The 26,393-nt window shown below is 41.9% G+C and overlaps 1 protein-coding gene across 1 annotated transcript in view; it reads left to right on the forward strand.

The window, feature by feature from the left end:
- Window positions 1-9,967: 9,967 nt before the first annotated feature.
- LOC120045599 (serine/threonine-protein kinase 32C-like) overlaps window positions 9,968-26,393 on the forward strand; it is a 54,473-nt gene continuing 38,047 nt past the window's right edge. The window contains exon 1 of the mRNA XM_038990499.1: window positions 9,968-10,018. The gene's annotated coding sequence lies outside the window, so the exon portion shown is untranslated. The remainder of the gene's footprint in view (window positions 10,019-26,393) is intronic.

A 26,393-nucleotide genomic window follows, 5' to 3' on the forward strand; every position in this document is an offset into this window, starting at 1 on the left:
CACAGTTGTCAGTATTGTCTTGTGTAGAATTAGCCTGGGTAATGATCCTATCACATCATTGACCATCTTGCAGAGCCTTTTTTGAGGTCTCTCACTCAACTCGGCAAAGGGTACCATGTTTCGCAGCCTGTAGGAAAACTCACGAACTGCTATTAGGGTTAACCCACTTGGGAGAGACCGTAATGACACTACCTAGTTAAGGGTCGTTACAGTGTCGTGGTCCTTTCTCAATAGCAGAATCATTTCTGCAGCCCCAGATGGTCGAAGTGGAGGTTTTGATAGGTTTAAAGGATGTTAGACCAGCGAGCTACACTATGGCGCTCTCTCTCGCTCTGTCACCCCGGGCACTTCCTGTTTCATCACTGGAGCCAGAGTTGCTCAGGGGGTTATGCTCCCAGTTCCAGAGTAGTTACTGTCATTTGTCCGAACAAGCCAGAGGCAGGGTTAGATCCACCCCCCTGCCTCAACCCCCATGAGTCCTACACTAAGCTGCTTCTGCATAGCAGTGGAGTTTTGTCAAACTGATGTGGTGCCATGTAGTGGAACGCAGTATCAAAGAGGCTGAAGAAAACATTAATCTTGGTATAGAATCACAATCTGGCTTATTTGGTATCTGGTGTTAAATGCCTTCTTTGCAGTCATGGTATGGTATGTCAAATCTTGCAAACGGGTTGCAGTATATATCATGAAGGCTAGCCAAGTGTACTAGAGTAGTCGCACACACGCGCACACACACACACACACACACACCTACTCTGTGGGCCCAGGAGCCAACCAATCATCCAGAGAGAAGCCCATCACACAGGGGAGCCTGCTTAGCACATCCTGGTGTGTCAACAATCAGCTTCTTATAGTGACCATGCTGCCAGATCTCTAACTTTTTGAAGCTCAAATTCACCTGCATCACTCTGTCTGCTTGAGGGCAAAAACCCACAGCCCTAATGCAAGCACTCACAGAAGCCTGAGTCGGGAGAGAGGAGGAGAGTCGATGTCATGATTTCAGACGCTTTCTCTCAATCTATCAAGTCAACCCCGGCTTCCGCTGAGCACCACTTAACCCAGAAGTGACCCAAATTACAGGAAGCTTCTACTCAATCTTTGCCGTTTGAATATCGACGTCTCTTCTCAGACTGGAGGTAATTTCCAGAAAAGTTAACTAATGAACTGATTCAGAAGATGGATTGCAATAACGTAATTGAAGTGTCCCCTCTTTCAGTGTGGATGAATCCTAAAATAGGCAACCACTATCCCTCGCTTTAGATTCACCCCTGTGATATAAAATAAAATAGCCTCCAACACTCTACTCAACAAACTGGATGCAGTCTATCACAGTGCCATCCATTTTGTCACCAAAGCCCCATACACTACCCACCATTGCGACCTGTACGCTCTCGTTGGTTGGCCCTCGCTTCATACTCGTCGCCGAACCCACTGGCTACAGGTCATCTACAAGTCTCTGCTAGGTAAAGCCCCGCCTTATCTCATCTCACTGGTCACCATAGCAGCACCCACTCATAGCACGCGCTCCAGCAGGTATATCTCACTGGTCACCCCCAAAGCCAATTCCTCCTTTGGTCATCTTTCCTTCCAGTTCTCTGCTGCCAATGACTGGAACGAACTGCAAAAATCTCTGAAGCTGGAAACACTTACCTCCCTCACTAGCTTTAAGCACCAGCTGTCAGAGCAGCTCACAGATTACTGCACCTGTACGTACATAGCCCATCTATAATTTAGCCCAAACAACTACCTCTTCCCCTACTGTATTTATTTATTTTGCTCCTTTGCACCCCATTATTTCTACTTTGCACATTCTTCCACTGCAAATCTACCATTCCAATGTTTTATTTGCTATATTGTATTTACCTCGCCACCATGGCCTTTTTTTGCCTTTACCTCCCTTATCTCACCTCATTTGCTCACATTGTATATAGACTTATTTTTCTACTGTATTATTGACTGTATGTTTGTTTTACTCCATGTGTAACTCTATTGTTGTATGTGTCGAATTGCTATGCTTTATCTTGACACGGTCGCAGTTGCAAATGAGAACTTGTTCTCAACTAGCCTACCTGGTTAAATAAAGGTGAAATAAAATGAAATATGAATCAGTTCCTGGGTGTTATTCTGTGTCAATTGTGCAATAAATCCAAGTCCACGGACACTTGTTGTGGAAGTAAACGCATTCTTGAAATGGTGACATTGACGACTGAAAGAGCGAGTTTGCAGACAGAGCAATACATATAACTTTTAAAGGGGTGAAAGGATCCGTGGATACCCAGGGAGGCTCATTGTGAGAGGAAAGAAAGTGGGACATTGGTTGCTGAAGGTCAAGTGGCGACAACATGGCAAGGTCAGACAGAGTTGAAGCTTGAAAGAGCGACTGCAGTACAACTGAACGAGGAGGCAGAATCTGCAGCCCGCGCTGCCATTTAGCAGCAACGTGTTTTGTATTGGGTAAAATTTTGTTGAACTGGACTGAATTACACTTACTGAACGCAAACAAGGGTGATTTGTTAGTCTCTGCGTCACTGTCATCTAAAGAGTATGAAGCAGGCTTAATCCATGTCTGGGAGCCACAGGTCTGCAACATGAAAGCCCGGCACCGCCTCCCCCATAATCATGCTCTCAGCATGACCGTGAGCTAGCAAAGCGTATGACGAGACTAGGGCCTCTGACAATGAATGGATGGCTACAGGAAGCAGCGTGTCCTTTCTAATTACCTTGGCCTTTTCTACTCGACGCTAATTCAAAGGAGTGGCCCGATTCACAGGGCTACTACAGGCAGTGATATGTTTCCCATCATACAATGACTCACTCTTCTGGGAAGATCCAGATTGATGAGATGAGCTGGAAAGGTTGAGGTAAAAGGGTTTAACCGTCACAAATGATGCTGGTCATTTCCATGTAAAACGACCCATAAGCACCAACACGTGAAGTTCATAGGAGCATGTCAAATTGGGTGTCAAATGAAAGCTAAGAGTACATCTTTTTCAGATATGTTTTCAACCATTTACCATCCTCAAAATGTGGAATAAGCGAAGGCTTTGAATTCTGGACAAACGGATGGAAAAGGGGTCTTAGAAAACATCTACCAGTAAAAGTCTTCAAATGTATTAGAAATACATCAAAACACAGTAATGTTGAAGTAAAGTAAAACTAATAAACACTCTTATTTAGTTTTACTGGCTTCTGTAAGTAAGAAACATTGCCTTGTACCTTGAAATTGCGTCACCAAAAACCCACATATCTTTAAGATATTTTCTCATTTCTCTCCCTCATGATGGAGGATAATGAAAGTTCACAGAAGTAACAAGTAAAGGTAGACATATCATTTACTGATATCAGTTTTGTTTATTCATTATTAAGTGATTCATTCTTAATTCCGTTACCAAATCGGTAACGGAATTACTGAAAAAATGTTAATGGAATATCTGCAATTGAATTGGCTAGAATGGGAAATCATTGTCACAAATTACAGTTGGGTTTACAAGTTTGGACAGCACTGTACAGCATAGTAGAGTACAGTAAAGAGTAGAGTATAGTTTAGTACTCTACTGTAGAGTTCAGTAGCGTACACAGTAAAGCACACTAGTTGAATACACTAATGTAGTTTATTTTACTGTACTGAACTCTACTGTACTATAGTCTACTTTACTGTACTGCACTCCACTGTACTCAGTGGTGTAAAGTACTAAAGAAAAATTACTTTAAAGTACTACTTAAGTAGTTTTTTGGATATCTGTACTAGAGGTCGACCGATTTATGATTTTTCAACACCGATACCGATTTATTGATGGACCAAAAAAAAAGCCGATACCGATTTAATCGGACGATTTTTATATATATTTGTAATAATGACAATTACAACAATACTGAATGAACAATGAACCCTTTTATTTTAACTTAATATAATACATAAATAAAATATATTTAGTCTCAAATAAATAATGAAACATGTTCAATTTGGTTTAAATAATGCAAAAACAGTGTTGGAGAAGAAAGTAAAAGTGCAATATGTGCCATGTAAAAAAGCTAACGTTTAAGTTCCTTGCCCAGAACATGAGAGCATTTGAAAGCTGGTGGTTCAATATTCCCAGTTGAGAAGTTTTAGGTTGTGGTTATTATAGGAATTATGACACGTCGACTATTTCTCTATACCATTTGTATTTCATATACCTTTGACAATTGATGTTCTTATAGGCACTTTAGTATTGCCAGCCTAATCTCGGGAGTTGATAGGCTTGAAGTCATGAACAGCTCTGTGTCTCAAGCATTGCTAAGAGCTGCTCGCAAACGCTGTTTGAATGAATGCTTACAAGCTTGCTGCTGCCTACCACCGCTCAGTCAGACTGCTCTATCAAATGTCAAATCATAGACTTAATTATAATAAACACACAGAAATACGAGCCTTCGATCATTAACATGGTCAAATACGAAAATTATAATTTTGAAAACAAAACGTTTATTCTTTCAGTGAAATACGGAAAGTATTTTGTCGAAAGAGTGGCAACCCTAAGTCTAAATATTGCTGTTACATTGCACAACCTTCAATGTTATGTCATAATTATGTAAAATTCTGGCAAATGAATTACGGCCCTTGTTAGGAAGAAACACAGTTCGCAACGAGCCAGGCGGCCCAAACTGCTGCACATACCCTGACTCTGCTTGCACTGAACGCAAGAGAAGTGACACAATTTCCCTAGTTAATATAACCTGCTAACATGCATTTATTTTAACTACATTTTCAGGTTAAAAAAATATACTTCTGTGTAGTGATTGTAAGAACGGCATGGATGTTTATGGTTAGGTACGTTTGTGCAACGAATGTGCTTTTTTCGCGAATGCGCTTTTGTTAAATCATCACCCGTTTGGCAAAGTTGAAGTAGGCTGTGATTCGACGATAAATTAACAGGCACCGCATTGATTATATGCAATGCAGGACAAGCTAGTTAACCTAGTAATATCATCAACCATGTGTAGTTAACTAGTGATTATGTGAAGATTGATTGATTGTTTTTTTATAAGATAAGTTTAATGCGAGCTAGCAACTTACCTTGGCTCATTGCAGCCACAAGGTCCTTTTGATGCTGCACTCGCGTAACAGGTGGTCAGCCTGCCACGCAGTTTCCTCGTGGACTACAATGTAATCGGCGTCCAAAAAGGCCGATTACCGATTGTTATGAAAACTTGAAATCGGCCCGAATTAATCGGCCTGCTGATTTCTTTTTTTCTTTTTTTTTTAAATTTCTTTATTATTATTATTAATTTTTTTTTTTAATCGGTCAACCTCTAATCTTTACTTTACTATTTATATTTTTGGCAACTTTTACTTCACTACATTCCTAAAGAAAATTATGTACTTTTTACTCCTTACATTTTCCCTGACACCAAAAAGTACTCATTCACACACTTATCAAGAGAACATCCCTGGTCATCTCTACTGCCTCTGATCTGGCGGACTCACTAAACACAAATGCTTTGTTTGTAAATTATGTCTGAGTGTTGGAGTGTGCCCCTGACTATCCATCAATAAAAAAAACATTGAATACTTTTTCCACCTCTGACTGTACTGTACTGAAATATACTCTACTTCAGCGGTTGTCAAAGTGGGGTCCAAGGGGGTCCACAGTCAGATCTCAAAATATATGTGAATATTAATGATTATTACTAACAACAACAGAGTAATCACGTTTTGACCAAGGGATCCGTGGAATAATTACATTTTAAAGTGTGTAAAACAATACAATGTAATATTATTAATCTACAATGTACACTACTTGTCAAAAGTTTTAGAACACCTACTCATTCAAGGGTTTTTCTTTATTTTTACTATTTTCTACATTGTAGAATAATAGTGAAGACATCAAAACTATGAAATAACACATGGAATCGTGTAGTAATCTAAAAAAGTGTTAAACAAAGTGTTAAACATTTGAAATTCTTCAAATAGCCACCCTTTGCCTTGATGACAGCTTTGCACACTCTTGGCATTCTGTTTATGTTCTTAACCCTGGGCAACATGGGCCTGAGAGGTTTACAGGGATATCCACAGTACTCCCCCAATTATACATTTTTTTAACTCAATACTATTCCCCACATTTTTTTTTGAAAAGACATAAATGCATTTGAATCTTTCTACAGAATGTGTGGAATTGCAGGAAATTAACTTAAAGTGCAACATTTTCTCACCGATGCCAGGGGCCTTCAAGGCCAGGCACCACACGCAGAAATTACTTTTTGCATCTACCTATCAATTTTGAGATTTGTTGGTATTTTGGTCCATTTTAATATTGGTATTTTCAAAAAGTAAACATAAAAATGTCAATCTTGATAAATGTATATTTTCTTGCCTCCCGGGTGGCGCAGTGGTCTAGGGCACTGCATCGCAGTGCTAACTGCGCCACCAGAGTCTCTGGGTTCGCGCCCAGGCTCTGTCGCAGCCGGCCGCGACCGGGAGGTCCGTGGGGCGACGCACAATTGGGCTAGCGTCGTCCGGGTCAGGGTGGGTTTGGCCGGTAGGGATATCCTTGTCTCATCGCGCTCCAGCGACTCCTGTGGCGGGCCGGGCGCAGTGCGTGCTAACCAAGGGGGCCAGGTGCACGGTGTTTCCTCCGACACATTGGTGCGGCTGGCTTCCGGGTTGGAGGCGCGCTGTGTTAAAGAAGCAGTGCGGCTTGGTTGGGTTGTGCTTCGGAGGACGCATGGCTTTCGACCTTCGTCTCTCCCGAGCCCGTACGGGAGTTGTAGCGATGAGACAAGATAGTAATTACTAGCGATTGGATACCACGAAAATTGGGGAGAAAAGGGGATAAAATAAAAAATAAAATAAAAAAATGTATATTTTCTTTAGTTTGTTATACCACCGTCATCAAAATTGCATGACTTTTAACCACTTTAAAATGGACATCCATAATTTCAAAGCTCACTACATTGAATTACACATAATTTAAAAGACAATTTCACAGAGAATGTAACAAACTGGACAATACCGTATGTAGTAACTTACTTTGAGAGATGGTGATTGGGTCTAAATACAGTGGGGCAAAAAAGTATTTAGTCAGCCACCAATTGTGCAAGTTCTCCCACTTAAAAAGATGAGAGAGGCCTGTAATTTTCATCATAGGTACACTTCAACCATGACAGACAATGAGAAAAAAAAATCCAGAAAATCACATTGTAGGATTTTTAATGAATTTATTTGCAAATTATGGTGGAAAATAAGTATTTCTTCCTAGAAATCAAATCAAATTGTATTTGTCCCATGGGTCATAAGCACATGTGTAGACTATCGATGAAATGCTTACTTACGGGCCCTTCCCAACAATGCAGAGAGAGAAAAATAATTAGAATAGAAAAATAATAACATATGGAATGAATATACAATGAGTAACAATAACTTGGCTATATACATGGGGTACCATGTCGATGTGCGTTGGTATGAGGTAATTTAGGCATATACACTACCGTTCAAAAGTTTGGGACCAGCATCCTGGAGTCGCCTCTTCACTGTTGACATTGAGACTGGTGTTTTGCTGGTACTATTTAATGAAGCTGCCAGTTGAGGACTTGTGAGGCGTCTGTTTCTCAAACTAGACACTCTAATGTACTTGTCCTCTTGCTCAGTTGTGCACCGGGGCCTCCCACTCTTTTCTATTCTGGTTAGAGCCAGTTTGCGCTGTACTGTGAAGGGATTAGTACACAGCGTTGTACGAGATCTTCAGTTTCTTGGCAATTTCTCGCATGGAATAGCCTTCATTTCTCAGAACAAGAATAGACTGACGAGTTTCAGAAGGAAGTTCTTTGTTTCTGGCCATTTTGAGCCTGTAATCGAACCCACAAAGGCTGACGCTCCAGATTCTCAACTAGTCTAAAGAAGGCCAGTTTTATTGCTTCTCTAATCAGAACAACAGTTTTCAGCTGTGCTAACATAATTGCAAAAGGCTTTTCTAATGATCAATTAGCCTTTTAAAAGGATACACTTGGATTAGCTAACACAACATGCCATTGGAACAGAGTGATGGTTGCTGATAATGGGTCTCTGTTTACCTATGTAGATATTCCATAAAAAATCAGCCGTTTCCAGCTACAATAGTCATTTACAACATTAACAATGGCTGCACTGTATTTCTGATCAATTTAATGTTATTTGAATGGACAATTTAAAAAATATATATTTCAAAAACAAGGACATTTCTAAGTGACCCCAAACTTTTGAACGGTAGTGTATGTACATATACGGTAGGTAGGGATAAAGTGACTAGGCAACAGGATTGATAATGCACAGAAGCAGCAGGGTATGTGATGAGTCAAGAGTTAGTGCAAAAGGGGTCAATGCAGATATTCCAGGTAGCTATTGGTTAACTATTTAACTAACTATTTAGCAGTCTTATGGCTTGGTGGTAAAAGCTGTTCAGGAGCTTGTTGGTTCCAGACTTTGTGCTTCGGTAACGCTTGCTGTACGGTAGCAGAGAGAACAGTATGACTTGGGTGCCTGCAGTCTTTGACAATTTTTACATAGCATTTTGCCAGCCTCAGTGCATGAAAGGCAATATCAACACACAGAAAGACTTGTAGCCTAGTGCATATTCTGCTTGATAAATTCAACTCACTGGTGTGGATAGGATGTTTTTCCCTGTAAGCGATCTAAGACTGGAATTCCAGATTGAATCAAATCTGCTATAATAGGGTTTACTGTTTATGCTACATCTTCGTTTTACACAAATATTGCCCAACCACTTTACAGAGCCCCAAACTATTGTACAACATTATTTGACACGGAATAGAAATATGTTGTTTAGTCCTGTGTGACCAAAACGTGAAATATTATGAAAAATGGAATTGGTCCTGTCTGACGTCTCTGTGCACCTATCCATTTCAGTCATCTAGTTACATTACGAGTACAGTCATTTTCCCCGTCTTCTACGCGGTTTCTCTTGCCCCTTTCCTCTGCTGTGGTTCTGTCTAAGCACTGCCATATGAAAGGATTAGCTATGTACAAAATGTTGAGCGGGAAGAATCCACGGAGGATTAGCTCGTCTTGCATTGCAAGACATACAAACCAGGCCCGACGCCTTTTGTGTGGCGCCGCTGCAGTACCCTCTCAGTAACGGCCTGTGTGCCCAGGTCTGATCTGGTGGGTGGCATAGCGGGCATAAGTTAACAATGTTGCGCCTGCCCAGGGAAGGGATATCTTGATGCTCTCCCCCCATGTTTTATTGGTGACTGGCACTGTGATCTGTGTGTGGTGTGTTGGAGGCAGAGGAACTTTTAAGATGAGCAGGGCGGGTGAATCAGAGAGAGGTCTGCTGTCCCCCTCCTGTGCCACTGTTAGCTGCTGGGCACACCGGGGCTTCACACACACAAACGGAGAGCTCCCGCCTGGCACGCGCCACAGGGTGAAGCCAGCGGAGGCCCCTCATGACACCCACACAACACGCACTCCAACAGGGCAGCAGAGGCTCCCTCCAAGCCCCCCTTGGGCCTAACCCATCATGACGTACCAGTCAGATACACTGTAATTGCAAATGTGTGGTTTTCAGCTACACGTTGATTCTTTTCCATCTTCAACATCACAGCGGCATGATCCTTTTTATTACTGCTTATCTGCAATGGAGATGATGCCCTCGTCACATGGGAGCTTTGCCAAATGATCCACATTCCCAGTTACCAATACCAAGTGTTACAGTAAGCTCATTATTTTACAGTAACGGATAAGGTTGTACTGTATCTACAGTACAATAGCATACTGAAAGGATCACGCTAGGCTTTAGAAATGGAGATTGTTGTCTGTCGATTTTTCTGTAATAATAACCTGAGTTAACCGTGTCCCTGTTACTGTGCCTCTGGTGTCCTAGGTTGTTCTCAAACTGCTGTCAGAATGTTAGATGCTACTACTGTACGACACCAACAGAGCCTGTCCGTCTTGTGCCAGTGACCGATTTCTCTTTTCTCTGTTTTCACAGTGACCTTTGACCACTTCCAGATTCTCCGGGCCATTGGGAAGGGGAGCTTCGGAAAGGTAATGAAGCCAGAGCTCTGGCTCTACTCTCTATCTGCTCTTTGTGCGTACATTTGTTCCTGGGAGGAGTGACCGCTACGCAGCTCGAAGGCTTGGGGGAGATCCAGTACCTACCAACCAGCCAGCTACAGATATGTGTGTGAGCTTTGCGGGCAGGCGGTGGCTGCCACCGCTCAGGACCCTGGGTAATTCTGTGGCACTAATTACCCCCTACAATCATTATCCTCAACGAGGAAGCCGAGACGGTCTGGTAAAGTGGGCCTGAAGTAATTACTTTTGAATAATGATTAATCTAAACCGCAGCAGTTAATTAATTTAGCTGTGGCTGCATTTTTGTTTCTTTTTAAATGTAATCTCATGTCAGCTGGGATGTAAGTAGATTTGACTCGCTGTCTTACATCTAATTACAGACAATAGTAAGATAGCTCAGATCATTGTTTTGCTCAATGCTTATCTTTGTGTAATGAAATGCCAATAGGGAAAGTGTGTGTGTGTGCGTGTGTGTGTGTGCGCGTTGTTTTGAAACTAAATACCACAACTCTTCAAATCCCATCTCAAGTGACATTATGGGTTTTGATTGGTACTCTTGTGCAATAGTCTGTTGAGCATAGTTTGCATTTGATGTGTGGTGAATAAATCTGTATGGTCCTGCACAACAATGTGTGTATCCAGCCACACTTTATAATCATGAACACTATAAAAGGAGGACTGTGCTACGTAGGTTGAAAAAAAGCTTATCTGCAGTTTGACTCTTAAAATATCATGACGAACTGATATTTGTTCATTATACTTGCTGTCTACGCAAGCCTTTTTGCAATCTTTCCGCTTTGCTCTCATCAAAATCTTTTTTGGGGGGCAAAATAAGTGTCTCTTTTATACTGAAAGTCAGCCCCGGCTGCAGAATACATTACCATCTGAATTGATGTTCATTTCACTTATTGCTTCTTTCCCTCAAGCTGCTGTCACTACCCTTATGATGTTAGAGGAAGTATGACATCCACAGCACCCAGCCAGGGCTTTAAAGGCTGAGCCATTAGACACAACAGGCCATAGACTAGCGTCCAAAAGGGTATTGCATATCACTGGATATGAAAACCCAGAGGGAGAGGAGCCCTGACAGTTATGTCTCTCTCACACACGTACGTGCTGACACACAGGCATGTGTATGCGCACACACACATGGGTACACACATACACTTTTACACGCATTAAACACATACAGTTGAAGTCGGAAGTTTACATACACCTTAGCCAAATACATTTTCACAATTCCTGACATTTAATCCCAGTAACAATTCCCTGTCTTAGGTCAGTTAGGATCACCACTTTATTTTAAGAATGTGAAATGTCAGAATATAGTAGAGACTGATTTATTTCAGCTTTTATTTCTTTCATCACATTCCAAGTTTACATACACTCAATTAGTATTTGGTAGTATTGCTTTTAAATTGTTTAACTTGGGTCAAATGTTTCGGGTATCCTTCCACAAGCTTCCCACAATAAGTTGGGGGACTTTTGGCCCATTCCTCCTGACAGAGCTGGTGTAACTGAGTCAGGATTGTAGGCCTTTTTGCGCGCACATGCTTTTTCAGTTCTGTCCACAAATTGTCTATAGGATTGAGGTCAGGGCGTTGTGATGGCCACTCCAATACCTTGACTTTGTTGTCCTTAAGCCATTTTGCCACGACTTTGGAAGTATGCTTGGGGTCATTGTCCATTTGGAAGACCTATTTGCGACCAAGCTTTAACTTCCTTACTGATGTCTTGAGATGTTGCTTCAATATATCCACATAATTTTCCTTCCTCGTGATGCCATCTATTTTGTGAAGTGCACCAGTCCCCCCTGCTGCAAAACATCCCCACAACATGATGCTCCTACCCCTGTGCTTCACGGTTGGTGAAGGTTTTCTTCGGCTTGCAAGCCTCCACATTTTTCCAAAACATGCATCCTGTTGGCCAAACAGTTCTACTTTTGTTTCATCAGACCAGAGGCCATTTCTCCAAAAAGTACGATCTTTGTCCCCACGTGCAGTTGCAAACCGTAGTCTGGCTTTTTTATAGTGGTTTTGGAGCAGTGGCTTCTTCCTTGCTGAGCGGCCTTTCAGGTTATGTCGATATAGGACTCGTTTTACCTTGGATATAGATACTTTTGTACCGGTTTCCTCCAGCAACTTCACAAGGTCCTTTGCTGTTGTTCTGGGATTGATTTTAACTTTTCGCACCAAAGTACGTTCATCTCTAGGAGACAGAATACGTTTCCTTCCTGAGGGGTATGACGGCTGCGTACTCCCATGGTGTCTATACTTGCATACTATTTTTTGTACAGATGAATGTGGTACCTTCAGGCATTTGGAAATTGCTCCCATGGATGAACCAGACTTGTGGAGGTCTCCATTTTTTTTCTTCTGAGGCCTTGGCTGATTTCTTTTGATTTTCCAATGATGTCAAGCAAAGAGGCACTGCGTTTGAAGGTAGGCCTTGAAATACATCCACAGGTACACCTCCAATTGACTCAAATGATGTCAATTAGCCTATCAGAAGCTTTTAAAGCCATGACATCATTTTCTGGAATTTTCCAAGCTGTTTAAAGGCACAGTCAACTTAGTGTGTGTAAACTTCTGACCCACTGGAATTGTGATACAGTGAAATATTCTGTCTTTAGTGAAATAATCTGTCACATCTACAGTTGAAGTTGGAAGTTTACATACACTTAGGTTGAAGTCATTAAAACTCATTTTTCAACCACTCCACAAATTTCTTGTTAACAAACTATAGTTTTGGCAAGTCGGTTAGGACATCTACTTTGTGCATGACAAGCAATTTTTCCAACAATTGTTGGAAATTACATGAAATTAGATGATATTGGAAAAATTGCTTGTCATGCACAAAGTAGATGTCCTAACCGACTTGCCAAAACTATAGTTTGTTAACAAGAAATTTGTGGAGTGGTTGAAAAATGAGTTTTAATGACTTCAACCTAAGTCTATATAAACTTCCAACTTCAACTGTAGATGTGACCAAGTAATTGGCCTTCAGGTAACCTTCCATGTAAGGCTTGTAAACTATAACGTGTCTGGTAAGTTGGTCTAGCCTTCAAGTGAATATTTGTAGCCCACAAGGGGCATGGATGAGATGTTAGTACTCTGTAGCAGACTAGGGTTCAAATACTATTTCAAATATCTCAATTACTTTCACATACATGTTGAGTATTTAGATATGTTTTGTTTGAAAAGACAAGTACTTGAATATGGGAATATATTTGGAAATACACTTGGAAAGTATTGGCATGTATTTGAAAATACACGGACTCAAATACACTCCCATGCATTTAACCCAGATATTTAGAAATAGTATTTGAAATAAGTATTCATATAGCGTGCTATTTATAGGAAATTATTAGAAAATGCTTTTAAATACATCCAATAGAAGTAGTTGATTCGGGACACATTATTTGAAAATACTCAAAGTATTTAAATAACAAATAATCAAATACACATGTATTTAAATCAAAGTCTGCTCTGTAGTAAACGTTGTTGTTTAGAAGTTTACCCATAAAGCATGAGTCCTCTACCTGTGGTGTTTTTTGTCATTTATCATCTTTCATCTGACTCTTCAGGTGTGTGTGTGTGTGTGTGTGTGTGTGTGTGTGTGTGTGTGTGTGTGTTTGCAGGCTAGGTTGTAGATAACACTTCCTTGTAGCTCAGGGTCTGATTGTAGATATGTGATGGGAAGGTTGTGCAGGCAGACGGACAGAGAGACATTTGGCTCAATGACTCGGACTCAGACTTCCAGACCAAGTTTTTAACAGTTTGGAGGTCATCTTGACCCGACCATGGGGAGCTGTGTGATGAAGCTGCACTTGGTATGCATGCTGTTACAGAGCAGCATGGTCTTCCTACCAATAGGGGACTGTCACACGGGAGAATGTGCTGACCGTGTGTTTGTGTGTACTTTATGAGGTTTTGTGGTGTTTGGGGTTTCACAGCACGAATGGGTCTTTTCCTCCGTGTATTATACCAAAATAGTCCCTGCCGTGTGTGTACTTGTGCGAGCCAGGCATGTGTGGGGAGCCCGCCTGTGGGGAGCGAAAGGAGGCTCTCAGTGGGAGAACTGTTTTGGAGCTGCGGAACCCCACCGAGACCACCTCTCCACGGGCTATCTAAAAGACATCCTCTTTGGGCGCTGATACAGGCTCTTGTGCCTGTCCGCTCCTACGTGCGTACACACACACACACCCACACACCGCTGCTGTCTGTAGGAGTGGCTGCCTTCCCATCTTCCTGTGATGGGTGGTAGTAATAGAGGAATTGGAGAAGGAGGAAGGTCTGATTATTTCTCCCGGTCGCGATGGAGAGTGACGTCGTCCTACTTGTGAGGCCGAGCAGCCTGCCGTCCCCTATGGCGAGGGGAAATGGCCCACATACGGGCTGCGGAATAATTGCCTCTACAGTGAATTATAAGTGAAATAATCTGTCTGTAAACAATTGTTGGGAAAATGACTTGTGTCATGCACAAAGTAGATGTCCTAAAAGACTTACTATAGTTTGTTAACAAGAAATTTGTGGAGTGGTTGAAAAATGAGTTTTAATGACTCCAACATAAGTGTATGTAAACTTCCGACTTCAACTGTATATACTGTTGTTTACTCACTGTTTATGTACAGTGCCTTCAGAAAGTATTCACACCCCTTTTTCACATTATGTTGAGTTACAGCCTGAATTTAAAATGAATTCAATTTAGTTTTTTTGTCACAAGTATTCACACCCCTGAGTCAATACATTGTAGAATCACCTTTAGCAGCGTTTACAGCACACCTGGATTGTGCAACAGTTTCCTATTATTCTTTTTGAAAAATGTCACAATTGTCAGGTCTTGCCATAGGTTCTCAAGCAGATTTATTAAGTCAAAACTGAATCTCGGCCACTCAGGAACATTCACTGTGTGGTTTCTTCGAGTAGATTTGGCCTTGTGTTTTAGGTTATTGTCCTGCTGAAAGGTGAATTCATCTCCCAGTGTCTGGTGGAAAGCAGACAACCAGGTTTTCCTCTTGGATTTTGCCCGTGCTTAGCTCCATAATTGTTATAGTTTTTTACATATACAGTATATCACAAAAGTGAGTACACCCCTCACATTTTTGTAAATATTTGAGTATATCTTTTCATAAGACAACACTGAAGAAATGACACTTTGCTACAATGTAAAGTAGTGAGTGTACAGCTTGTATAACAGTGTACATTTGCTGTCCCCTCAAAATAACTCAACACACAGCCATTCATGTCTAAACCGCTGGCAACAAAAGTGAGTACACCCCTAAGTGAAAATGTCCAAATTGGGCCCAAAGTGTCAATATTTTGTGTGGCCACCATCATTTTCCAGCACTGCCTTAACCCTCTTGGACATGGAGTTCACCAGAGCTTCACAGGTTGCCACTGGAGTCCTCTTCCACTACTCCATGACAACATCACGGAGCTGGTGGATGTTAGAGACCTTGCACTCCTCCACCTTCCGTTTGAGGATGCCCCACAGATGCTCAATACGGTTTAGGTCTGGAGACATGCTTGGCCAGTCCATAACCTTTACCCTCAGCTTCTTTAGTAAGGCAGTGGTCGTCTTGGAGGTGTGTTTGGGGTCGTTATCATGTTGGAATACTGCCCTGCGGCCCAGTCTCCGAAGGGAACGGATCATGCTCTGCTTCAGTATGTCACAGTACATGTTGGCACTGCAATACAATGCCTCAGACAGCTGCGCCACTCGGGAGGTCCCTACATTTCTTTTTTATCCTGAAAAACTTTCCAGTCCTTAATGACTACAAGTATACCCATAACATAATGCAGCCACCACTATGAATGAAATAATGGAGAATAATAAATAAATAAATAAATAATGGAGAATGGTACTGGATTTGCCCAAAATATAACACTTTGTAATCAGGATTTTTTTATTATTGCTTTGCCACATTTTTTTTGCAGTATTACAAAAGTGCCTTGTTGCCAACAGGATGCATGTTTTGGAATAGTTTTATTCGTACAAGCTTCCATCTTTTCACTCTGTCAATTAGATTTGTATTGTGGAGTAACAACAATGTTGTTGATCCATCAATAGTTTTCTCCTATCACAGCCATTAAACTCTAACTGTTTTAAAGTCAACATTGGCCTCATGGTGAAATCCCTGAGCAGTTTCCTTCCTGTCCGGCAACTGAGTTAGGAAGGACCTTTATCTTTGTAGTGACTGGGTGTATTGATAGACCATCCAAAGTGTAATTATTAACTTCACCTTGTTCAAAGGGATATTCATTGTGTGCTACCAAAAGTTGCCCTTCTTTGCGAGGCATTGGAAAACTTCCTTGGTCTGTGTGGTTGAATCTGTGTTTGAAATTCATTGCTCGACTGAGGGACCTTACAGATAATTGTATGCATGTGTGGGGTACAGAGATGAGGTAGTCATTCAAAAATCTTGCTAAACACTATTATTGCACACTTATTATGTGACTTGTTAAGCAAATTTTTACTCCTTAACTTATTTAGACTTGCCATAACAAAGGGGTTGAATACTTATTGACTCAAGACAGCCAGCTTTCTCATTAACTTGTTAACGTCTCTAAAAACATAATTCCTCTTTGACATTATGGGGTATTGTAGCGGTCTGTACAGGGAATACGGTGCCATATCGTGCTGTTCCGCCTGATATAGAACCAATCACAAAGACCTGTCATCAGTGATCACCCTGACCTTTCTGGAGACAGGCAATGTGGATACCTACCATACAATCTGACAGACACGTCAGCAGCACAAAACCCTACCTGTCTGCGTGTCCCGTCTGCGTGCCCTGTCTGTGTCCTTTTCTCTCCATGTTATCTCTCTGGTCTGTTATCCCCCTCCTCCGCTCCCCCTGCCTCTCTCTTCCTCTCACTGTCACTGCCAGTCCGCCACAGGAGCCATATCATAACGAGTCTTCGCACAGCACTTCGAGAGGGACCTTTACATTGTGAATCCACCAGCTGAGCTCCGCTGTCAACTCGACCTTAACCAAGCTCTGTGACATCGCTGACATCTCTCCCCTGACCTTCCTGTGCCCTGCTCTCCACTGAGAGACTGAGACTGTTGTCAATCTATACCTGCTGCCGTTAAGGAGCCGTCTCTGTCTTCTATTGTCACCGTCTCAGGTGGTGGTCCCCACGCTGGGCAGCTTTACGTGGAGTCTCTTCTCACACAGAGATGTTGCAAGGGCCTTAATGAGTCTAGTGGCGCCATGGACCACTCCTGGACCAGAGAGCACAGAGAGCAACAGGGGGAGAGGCAATTATTCCGCAGCCCGTATGTGGGCCATTTCCCCTCGCCATAGGGGACGGCAGGCTGCTCGGCCTCACAAGTAGGACGACGTCACTCTCCATCGCGACCGGGAGAAATAATCAGACCTTCCTCCTTCTCCAATTCCTCTATTACTACCACCCATCACAGGAAGATGGGAAGGCAGCCACTCCTACAGACAGCAGCGGTGTGTGGGTGTGTGTGTGTGTGTGTACGCACGTAGGAGCGGACAGGCACAAGAGCCTGTATCAGCGCCCAAAGAGGATGTCTTTTAGATAGCCCGTGGAGAGGTGGTCTCGGTGGGGTTCCGCAGCTCCAAAACAGTTCTCCCACTGAGAGCCTCCTTTCGCTCCCCACAGGCGGGCTCCCCACACATGCCTGGCTCGCACAAGTACACACACGGCAGGGACTATTTTGGTATAATACACGGAGGAAAAGACCCATTCGTGCTGTGAAACCCCAAACACCACAAAACCTCATAAAGTACACACAAACACACGGTCAGCACATTCTCCCGTGTGACAGTCCCCTATTGGTAGGAAGACCATGCTGCTCTGTAACAGCATGCATACCAAGTGCAGCTTCATCACACAGCTCCCCATGGTCGGGTCAAGATGACCTCCAAACTGTTAAAAACTTGGTCTGGAAGTCTGAGTCCGAGTCATTGAGCCAAATGTCTCTCTGTCCGTCTGCCTGCACAACCTTCCCATCACATATCTACAATCAGACCCTGAGCTACAAGGAAGTGTTATCTACAACCTAGCCTGCAAACACACACACACACACACACACACACACACACACACACACCTGAAGAGTCAGATGAAAGTTGATAAATGACAAAAAACACCACAGGTAGAGGACTCATGCTTTATGGGTAAACTTCTAAACAACAACGTTTACTACAGAGAAGACTTTGATTTAAATACATGTGTATTTGATTATTTGTTATTTAAATACTTTGAGTATTTTCAAATAATGTGTCCCGAATCAACTACTTCTATTGGATGTATTTAAAAGCATTTTCTAATAATTTCCTATAAATAGCACGCTATATGAATACTTATTTCAAATACTATTTCTAAATATCTGGGTTAAATGCATGGGAGTGTATTTGAGTCCGTGTATTTTCAAATACATGCCAATACTTTCCAAGTGTATTTCCAAATATATTCCCATATTCAAGTACTTGTCTTTTCAAACAAAACATATCTAAATACTCAACATGTATGTGAAAGTAATTGAGATATTTGAAATAGTATTTGAACCCTAGTCTGCTACAGAGTACTAACATCTCATCCATGCCCCTTGTGGGCTACAAATATTCACTTGAAGGCTAGACCAACTTACCAGACACGTTATAGTTTACAAGCCTTACATGGAAGGTTACCTGAAGGCCAATTACTTGGTCACATCTACAGTTGAAGTTGGAAGTTTATATAGACTTAGGTTGAAGTCATTAAAACTCATTTTTCAACCACTCCACAAATTTCTTGTTAACAAACTATAGTTTTGGCAAGTCGGTTAGGACATCTACTTTGTGCATGACAAGCAATTTTTCCAATATCATCTAATTTCATGTAATTTCCAACAATTGTTGGAAAAATTGCTTGTCATGCACAAAGTAGATGTCCTAACCGACTTGCCAAAACTATAGTTTGTTAACAAGAAATTTGTGGAGTGGTTGAAAAATGAGTTTTAATGACTTCAACCTAAGTGTATGTAAACTTCCAACTTCAACTGTAGATGTGACAGATTATTTCACTAAAGACAGAATATTTCACTGTATCACAATTCCAGTGGGTCAGAAGTTTACACACACTAAGTTGACTGTGCCTTTAAACAGCTTGGAAAATTCCAGAAAATGATGTCATGGCTTTAAAAGCTTCTGATAGGCTAATTGACATCATTTGAGTCAATTGGAGGTGTACCTGTGGATGTATTTCAAGGCCTACCTTCAAACGCAGTGCCTCTTTGCTTGACATCATTGGAAAATCAAAAGAAATCAGCCAAGGCCTCAGAAGAAAAAAAATGGAGACCTCCACAAGTCTGGTTCATCCATGGGAGCAATTTCCAAATGCCTGAAGGTACCACATTCATCTGTACAAAAAATAGTATGCAAGTATAGACACCATGGGAGTACGCAGCCGTCATACCCCTCAGGAAGGAAACGTATTCTGTCTCCTAGAGATGAACGTACTTTGGTGCGAAAAGTTAAAATCAATCCCAGAACAACAGCAAAGGACCTTGTGAAGTTGCTGGAGGAAACCGGTACAAAAGTATCTATATCCAAGGTAAAACGAGTCCTATATCGACATAACCTGAAAGGCCGCTCAGCAAGGAAGAAGCCACTGCTCCAAAACCACTATAAAAAAGCCAGACTACGGTTTGCAACTGCACGTGGGGACAAAGATCGTACTTTTTGGAGAAATGGCCTCTGGTCTGATGAAACAAAAGTAGAACTGTTTGGCCAACAGGATGCATGTTTTGGAAAAATGTGGAGGCTTGCAAGCCGAAGAAAACCTTCACCAACCGTGAAGCACAGGGGTAGGAGCATCATGTTGTGGGGATGTTTTGCAGCAGGGGGGACTGGTGCACTTCACAAAATAGATGGCATCATGAGGGAGGAAAATTGTGGATATATTGAAACAACATCTCAAGACATCGATCAGGAAGTTGAAGCTTGGTCGTAAATAGGTCTTCCAAATGGACAATGACCCAAGCATACTTCCAAAGATGTGGCAAAATGGCTTAAGGACAACAAAGTCAAGGTATTGGAGTGGCCATCACAAAGCCCTGACCTCAATCCTATAGAAAATGTGTTCCCAGAACTGAAAAAGTGTATGCGAGCAAGGAGGCCTACAAACCTGACTTAGTTACACCAGCTCTGTCAGGAGTAATGGGCCAAAATTCATCCAACATATTGTGGGAAGCTTGTGGAAGGCTACCCGAAACGTTTGACGCAAGTTAAACAATTTAAGGGCAATGTTACCAAATACTAATTGAGTGTATGTAAACTTCTGACCCACTGGGAATGTGATGAAAGAAATAAAAGCTGAAAGAAATCATTCTCTCCAGTATTATTCTGACACTTCACATTTCTAAAATAAAGTGATGATCCTAACTGACCTAAAACAGGGAATTTTTACTAGGATTAAATGTCAGGAATTGTAAAAAACTGAGTTTAAATGTATTTGGCTAAGGTGTATGTAAACTTCTGACTTCAACTGTAAATGGATTATGAGGTGACCAGCGTTCAATGACTCGTATACAGTGCATTTAGAAAGTATTCAGACCCCTTGACTTTTTTTTCACATTTTATTACAGCCTTATTCTAAAATTGATTTAATATTTTTTCCCCCTCATCAATCAACACACGATATCCCATAATGACAATGCAAAAACAGGTTTGTAGATTTTTTTTTGCTAATTTATTTAAAAAAAAAAACTGAAATATCACATTTACATAAGTATTCAGACTTTTCACACAGTACTTTATTGAAGCACCTTTGGCAGCGATTAAATCCTCGAATCGTCTTGCGTATGATGCTACAAGCTTGGCACACCTGTATTTGGGGAGTTATTCCCATTATTCTCTGCAGATCCTCTCAAGCTGTGTCAGATTGAATGGGGAGCCTTGCTGCAAAAGCTATTTTCAGCTCTCCAGAGATGTTTGATCGGGTTCAAGTACGTGCTCTGGATGGGCCACTCAAGGACATTAAGAGACTTGTCCCGAAGCTACTCCTGTGTTGTCTTGGCTGTGTGCTTAGAGGCGTTGTCCTGTTGGAAGGTGAACCTTTGCCCCAGTCTGAGGTCCTGAGCGCTCTGGAGCAGGTTTTCATCAAGGATCTCGCTGTACTTTGCTCCGTTCATCTTTCCCTCTTTCCTGACAAGTCTCCCAGGGCCTCCCGCTGAAAAAGTTCCCCACAGCATGATGCTGCCACCACCATGATTCACGGCAAAGGATGGTGCCAGGTTTTCTCCAGACGTGAGGCTTGACATTCAGGCCAAAGAGTTCAATCTTGGTTTCATCAGACTAGAGAATCTTGCCTTTTGGCAAATTCCAAGAGGGCTGTTGTGCCTTTTACTGAGGAGTGGCTTCCGTCTGGCCACTCTACCATAAATGCTTGATTGGTGGATTGCTGCAGAGATGGTTGTCCTTGGTACCACCTCCCTGACCAAGGCCCTTCTCCCCCGATTTCTCAGTTTGGCCGGTCCGCCAGCTCTAGGAAGAGTCTTGGTAGTTCCAAACTTCTTCCATTTAAGAATGATGGAGGTCGCTGTGTTCTTGGGGACCTTCAATGCTGCAGAAATGTTTTGGTACCCTTCCCCAGATCTGTGCCTCGACACAATCCTGTCTACGGACAATTCCTTCGACCTCATGGCTTGGTTTTTGCTCTGACATGCACTGTCAACTGTGGGACCTTATATAGACAGGTGTGTGCCTTTCCAAATCATATCCAATCAACTGAATTTACCACAGCTGAATTTTAGAATAAGGCTGTAACGAAAGAAAATGTGGAAAAAGTCAAGGCGTCTGAGTACTTTCTGCACTGTACATGTGACATTTTTGCAGGGCTGAGTACCGGGCAGGTAGCTTGCTAGTGATGGCTGTTCAACAGTCTGATAGCCTGGTGATAGATGCTGTTTCTCAGTCTCTCGATCCCGGCTCTGATGCTCCTGTACCGTCTCTGTCTGCTGGATGGTAGCAGAGTGAACAGACCATAGCTCTGGTGGCTGAGGTCCTTAATGATCTTTTTGGCAGTCTTCCTTTACATTTACATTTACATTTAAGTCATTTAGCAGACGCTCTTATCCAGAGCGACTTACAAATTGGTGCATTCACCTTATGATATCCAGTGGATATCCAATTCCTTTGACACCGACTGCTGTAAAATCCTGGGGGGCAGGCATTGTCCCCCCCGGTGATGCGTTGGGCTGACCGCACCACCCTCTAGAGAGCCTTGCGGTTGACCGGGGTACAGTTGCCATACCAGGTGGTTATACAGACAGACAGATTGCTCTCCATGATGCTTCTATAGAAGTTTGTGATGGTCTTGGGGGCCATGCTGAATTTCTTTAGCCGCCTGAGGTTGAAGAGGTGCTGTTGTGCATTCTTCACCGAGGTGTCATTGTGATGGGACCATTTCAGGTCTGCAATGATGTTCACAACAAGGAACTTTAAGCTTTTGACCCTCTGCACTGCAGCCTTGTCGGTGTGGATGGGGGCATGTTCCCTCTTCTGTCTCCTGTAGTCCACAATCAGCTCCTTAGTTTTTTTTGCCGTTGAAGGAGAGGTTATTTTTCTGGCACCACTCCTCCAAGGCTCTCACCTACTCCCTATAGGTTGTCTTGTCGTTGTTGGTAATCGGGCCTACCACTGTTGTCGTCAGCAAACTTAATGGTTGAGTTGGAGTGGTGCGTAGCCACGCAGTCATGGGTGAAAAGGGAGTACAAGAGGGGGCTGAGCACACACCCCTGTGGGACCCCCGTATCCAACCTAACATACTATTACAGTATTGTAAGGAATGGTTTGAATGACTAGAGATTAGTCATATTATATTTTTTCCAATTAATTCCAAATATCCCAGCTAAAGCGTGCAGCTGTTACTAAGGGTTTTCGTCTCACACAGCCACAGTTGTTTGTGCGAGACGAAAAGTAGTCTATAATTTATTGGCTGCTGGCAGGCTGTTGTTTGGACCTCCATACACTTATATCCACAGGATGGTGTGAAGGAACTAGTAAGATGGGAAAGCTCTTTCATCCTTCCCCAGGACTAGGAGGGCGACAGTTCCTGAGAAAACAAACGTTCCTGTTAAGCTCTACTATCCCGCTCTGAGGCCAAGCTCAAGCAGTCAAATGGAGGCTGTTTTGTTATTAATGACTATGGCAGCCTTAAAAGTGCATCATGTAGCTCTGAAAATGGCCCCCAAGCTCGGTAAACATTTTCCTCCTGCCTGTCACTAGCGATTATAAGGGAAGACGGCGAGGGGAATGAATTAAATAAAGGGGATTATTTATTCTTCTCTCTGTGACTGACACAAACTAAAAACTAATTGTATAGTTGTTGTTGAGGCAACCACAAATGAGGACATTGTGCAATATTTAGATTCTAACTAATGTCTGAGTCTAAAGGAAATTAAGTTAATGTATATATAATTTGATATACAGAAGAATATACTTAACTGTCTTATGATTTATATTATCTTGTTTGATATTGTACATTTAATTCAGAGTCTGAAAACATACAGTATTTGCCTTGCTCATCACTGCCTCTTGACAAAACAGACAGCTAGAGCCCATGTTACATCCTATTGTTTGTTTGTGTGTGTGTGTCTAGGAGTATGTTATTTTATGCTTACATCACTCTCTGTTTCAATCACTGTAGTCTGTTTGCATACAGTATGATATGCGCTACACTATTATACTGACAAACCTATCCCTCTCACGCAACACCCCGCCTGAAACCCCAATATGAGATGTTGATATACAGTATGTGAGCACTTGTATTTCCCCAGAAACAGGAGCACATAGTTTAAAAGTCAGTTTAGGGTCTATGAGGAAGTTCGTCCCTCTCATCTCTTAAAGCAGTGGTCATCAACCGGTCAATCGCGATCGACTGGTCAATCTTCAAGGCATTCCTAGTCAATTAGCAAATATTTCTGTAGAAATGCCAAAGATAAAGCCTTGCGCTTCTATTTATTTATTTTTTTGTCATGCACTGTTGGCTGTAGGTGTTCCCATTTTTAACCATACAATTTTTCTGAAGGGGCACACTCCACCTCCCCGGTGGACCAGGAGAGGTAAATCAAGTGTGCCTTATGCGTTGGCCAATCGGATAGCTCAAATCACTGTGCCTACAACTTCCACGACCGCACAGCAAAGTTTGATACTAGCCTTCCTGAGATGTATTAACTTTTAAAACCATGACCAGGGAGAGAGAGACTGTCAAATAATACACCAAAGAGTTGCTGTTTTTATGAGTCAGTTCATGTTTTGTTTTTATTCAACACTTTTACAAAACTTAACATGCTTCTCCCTACTTCCACTCACGCTACAACCAGCGCTGCAGCTTCAATGAATGAGTAGCCAAGTGTAGGACTGCATTTGTATTATTAGCAGCTCGTTGTGTCTATTTTAATATCGAAGGCATATTTCACTTTCTCTGGTCATAGGAACAACATGAATTTGTGCATGAGGCAGAAATAAGGTGGTGCGACTCAAGTTTTGCCATCAGGTGGATGATGTGTCCCCTCTCCCTAGTCAGTCTCACCTTCGGAAAGGAAAGAGCAGGGACAGTGGGAGGCGAACCCTCTGCTGCTCTCTCCCTCCCTCTGAAACTGACCATCAGATGCAGGTACAGTAAAATAGATGCAGTCCAGTAATATCAAAAAGCACATTATTTGCAAATTATTTCAATTTATTTATGCTCAGCCGTGCTTCGCATGTAATACAATTGATCTATTTTGTTATCAAAGCTCTAGTTTTTAAATATAATATGGTCTGAGAAGAACAATATTGGCAGGCCAAGCATTACCAATATGCTGTGATAATGTTTAAAGCCTACTGCACGCACAAACCTCATTCCTACATAACTGTTTTTATTAGGTTAATGTTGGTTAGGCTTACAATTTTTAAGTCATGTTTCAAAAAAGAACCTGGCGGTAGGTCTAGGCTTGCTTTTTAAATCCAAAAGTAATCTTGACCTAGAAAAGGTTGGGGACCACTGTCTTAATGGGTAAGAAGCATGAGTTTTTACTCACCAATGTAACAACATAGTGTGGTCAAAGACATAAGCTGTGTTCGAATACTCATACGAACTGCACTAACCCGTACTATTTGTGACATAAATTGAGTATGTAGTATGCTTAATGGTCATAGTATGGATATAGTTAGTATGCCAAAAATTGCTGGATGTCATACTACATTTGCCAAAATATGAAGTATATAAGCAGTGGACACTATTTCACTACTTTTAGGGCCCATAATGCAATTCTTCAGAAAATGAGCGTGGCTTCACAGCGTTTTCAGATTGGAAGAAAATGGCGGAAAATATGCAGCTGAAGTCCGACGAGAGTGGATACAAATTAATTGCTTTAACTAATTATGACAAATGTTAAGAAAATGTTGAGCAATGTAATAAAGTAATGACTTTTCAAGTAAGTTACGTAACACGTTATGTTGGCTGACAATTTGTTAGCTTCGCTATCCTTACGAACTGCATACATTACAGCAGTATGTACCTGTATGTTAGCTAGTTACGTAATGTTAGTTGGCTACTAATACATCGAACTTGCCAGGCAGTATATTAACTATAATCTAACTAACTACCCAACGTTTATTGACTTAATTATTCACGTCATTCTTAGCAAAGTGGTATAGTTGTGGTGCGTTTTCAATGGACAGTGTTAATTCTGCCTATCTACTCTGATTTCAGAGCACTCTCGTCTGAGTGTGCCAGAGCGCAGAATAACTGATGAATTTATGAACGCTCAACACCCGTTGAATATATGGCCGGTGTAAGTAAACGTCTGCAAAAAAAAACGCAATTAAATTGTTGCCAGCAGCACCGTTAGTCACCAATGCTCTGGACAACATGAAAATAGCCTAACCAGCTCTGCTGGGGTGAGTAAAATGGTCAGAGTGAGGTGTCATTTGTGTCTGGAAATAGCTAACAAGCTAGCCAACGTTAGCAAGTTAGCTTTGGTGCTTGACTGCTGTTGTGAGGTCAGAATGCTCGGATCAACCCTACTCGGCCAGAGTGTCCAGTGACACGCTCCAAGAGCGAAATGCTCAGAATTTACAAACTGACAATCTGACAACGCGCTGGATTTACGAACGCACAGAGCGCACTCTAACCGCCCTCTGGCACTCCAGATAGAATTTATGAACACACCTGAAATCGTAAAATGTCTATCTCGTCATTTGTTATGCTAACAAGCTAGCAAGAGGATGCATAGCAACAGCATCAACTTCCGGTAGACTAGTATGCTCAACTGAAAGGATAACGTTAGTTTACAGTATACTAAAAATAACTAATAGTATATAGTATTGTTAGGTTCTAAA

Source organism: Salvelinus namaycush, chromosome 4 (genome assembly GCF_016432855.1).
Source record: "Salvelinus namaycush isolate Seneca chromosome 4, SaNama_1.0, whole genome shotgun sequence".
NCBI classification, from domain to species: Eukaryota; Metazoa; Chordata; class Actinopteri; order Salmoniformes; family Salmonidae; genus Salvelinus; species Salvelinus namaycush.